Genomic DNA, 3,007 nt, shown 5'->3' with positions numbered 1-3,007 from the left:
TCTCTCTCTCTCTCTCTCTCTCTCTCTCTCTCTCTCTCTCTCTCTCTTTCTCTCAGCAGGCTTCGTTTAAACGCTGCTATTAACTGGCACAGGCAGTTAAGGCATATAGTCCAAATAATTGATATTATTAAATTATTCCTAATGGCATAAAGACAGGACTGGCAATGGTGGTGGCAGTGGTTTATTTCCTTGAGCTTTCCTGCCCTTCCTTCCATCTTTCCACCCAATGCTTAGCCTAGGCTGGCCTTGAAGCCCTGGGTTCTGGGATCCTCGAAGTATCCCCTCATACCGGACAACCTGTTTTCAGTTAGAGAATGACCTAACTGAAGCCATGTGCTTGGAGGTGGGTGGGGTTTGTGGAGCACCCATGTTCATTCAGAGTCCGAGGGCCCATTCAGCAAGCCCTTAACTATTCCTGCTCAAAGACACCTTCTTCCCAGAGTCTACATACCAGCACTCATCATAGGAGGGAAAATTAAGGAAACAGCAATAAAATTTAACTTAAAAATAGTATGAGACATCACCACATCTATAAACCTACACACCTACTCATTCCAAAACAGTCCTAAAGAGCAGCTCCTCATGGCAATGTTTAGCTTCCTTACTACATGGCTTTTGAAATGAGTTTCACATGGCTTCATGGGATGGGTTATATTTATAGGTTAAATTACCTATCCCTGGATGTCAGGCTTGTAATGAAGATGTAATGAAGATGGCATGTTTTTAATAAATCATAATCCTCTCATTTCCTTATAAAATCATACTTCCCCCTCATGTGACATATTCTTTTAGGACAATATTCTTAGCTTTAAAAGAATTTAGTAATTTAAATATAAAATTGACTGATTTAAATGTTAGTCAAATATCAACTAGTTAAATTTAATTTTTAAATGTAACTGAAAATGGCCATATCTGTATTTCCTGAGAAACAGGGATTTGAAAAATACGAGGTAGTTAATTTAATAAAGTAAAATTTGTCTTTGGGCAGTCTTTTCTAAGGGCTCTGCCTTTCTATTGACAAAATTCCTAAAGTAGTTATCTTGGTTTTCTCCATCTCCTATCTCCTCTCTACAGGCTTTTCTCCTTGGCCAGTCATTACAAACAGGGGCTTCCTTTTTTCTTCTAACACTCCAGATACTTGATAAGTTTTGTCAGACACCCCAGGCTGGCCACCATGTAAGTCACAATGTAGTCTAAAATGGCCCAGAAGTAACAGCAGTCCTCCTGCCTCAGCTTCCCCAATGCTGGGATTAAGGACGAGCCACTACTCTAAAGTCTGATGTCAATAAAGTGAAAGAATGACTTGGAGTTGCTACTTGATGGTTGTCAAGCCTCCATTCTTGGGGTACATCATACATGTACTTCACGTATTCAGACAAAGAGCACACAGATCCGCAAGGTGAACCTAGTGAAAACAGTGGTCAGAGCCATGGGCTGGGACTGCTGTGAGCCCCAGGCAAGTCCCTCAAAGCGGGAGCCTCTCTGAACAAGTGCCAATAAGAGGAAATGCTCAGTCTCCGTCTGTAGAAGACAGCAGTACGGAATGCAGGGCTTCCAGTCACCACAGGCACTTTACAGGCATTAGGCACTCAGTATTAAGCACCTAAAATTTCCAAAATGGTAATTTAGTATCATGTTATTAATTAACAGGTGCTGAGTGTTTAGTTTTTTAAAATCTTATTCTTAAAAAAGCTCATTAGCATAGACAGCAATTAGTATTTTCAAGTGTTTCAGCTCTCTCTCTCGCTCCCAACCCATGTCTGTGTACACACACACACACACACACACACACACACACACACACATGATCACATGCATGTGAGGACAGAGGTCAACCTCAGGTATTGGTCCTCGGGTACCAATCATCTCATTCTGTTCTGCTGCTTGTTCTGAGGCAGGACTTTGCCAAGCAGGGCTAGTCTGGCTGCTAGTGAAACTCAGAAGCTGCCTTCCTGCCTGCGTCTCCAGCTCTAGGATTACAAGCACCCATGCCAGCTGTTGCCATGTGGATTCTGGGGACTGAACTGAGCTCTTCCTGCTGGCAGGGTAGCGCCTGACCAGCTGAGTCACTTCTGCACCCAGGGTCTTGGGCCTTCATCACTTTAAAAGCAGAAGCAGAGAGCTGCACTTGCAAACAACAGGGTGATAGAAAGTAGGTCTTCTTAAAAGACATTATTATTATTATTATACACAAACAGAATCTGTTTCCATTACCATATTATCTTTAAATACAGCTTGAGCATATTATCTAAACAGATATTTACTAATTTCTTAAGATGGCTATTGTGGCTCACACATGGCTCTCGGCACTTAAGAAGCCATAGCAAGAATACGACATACTTAAGGCCAGCCTGGGCTACAGATTGAGTTCAAAGCAATTCTGAGGTATATGGCAAGACTGTAAATTCAAATACCAAGAACTGGGGATGTGGCTCATTGGTATTTCTACCTAACAGGTACTTAGATTCAGTGTCAGCCACCTAAGGGAGTAGAGTTAGGAAGAGAAGAGCAGACAGTAGCAGGAAAGTCTTAACACTGAAACCTTTTAAAAAGTATATTCAAATGTATAAACTGCCAGTAAAACTATGAATACAAACTAAAGTAAGAACAGTAGAGGAGTGTGGTAAAACGTTAACATTTCTAATAGCTTATACAACAATTTATACTTGTTAGAAATAATAATATTCTATCATAAAACATCTTCCATTTTACCCTGAAGTCACAGAGTTAGCAGGAACTCAGAATAAGGCTAAGTAGAACTGAGAACTTTTTAAGCCAAATTTAGACAAGAACTATCCACAGGAAAGGGTAAATCCAAGCCAGGAATAGTTATCTACCGTCATTAGTGTGCCTCTAGAAACACAGTGGAGAAAGCACCTTAAACCAGCTTCAATAGTTAAGCCTTTAATGTTGGTCTCTTACTTAGGTCTTCCTATAATTTACCTTAAACACACAGAAAGAGAGAGAGAGAGAGAGAGAGAGAGAGAGAGAGAGAGAGAGAGAGAGA

General features: G+C 40.9%; 1 protein-coding gene across 2 annotated transcripts in view; it reads right to left on the bottom strand.

Moving 5' to 3' along the window:
- The window catches only part of Hbs1l (HBS1 like translational GTPase), a 71,716-nt gene that overhangs the window by 10,531 nt on the left and 58,178 nt on the right, over positions 1–3,007 (bottom strand). The gene's annotated exons all lie outside the window — the stretch shown is intronic.

This window comes from Grammomys surdaster, unplaced genomic scaffold, assembly GCF_004785775.1.
Source record: "Grammomys surdaster isolate TR1022 unplaced genomic scaffold, NIH_TR_1.0 280, whole genome shotgun sequence".
Lineage (NCBI taxonomy): Eukaryota > Metazoa > Chordata > Mammalia > Rodentia > Muridae > Grammomys > Grammomys surdaster.
This window is presented reverse-complemented; position numbering and strand designations above follow the sequence as displayed.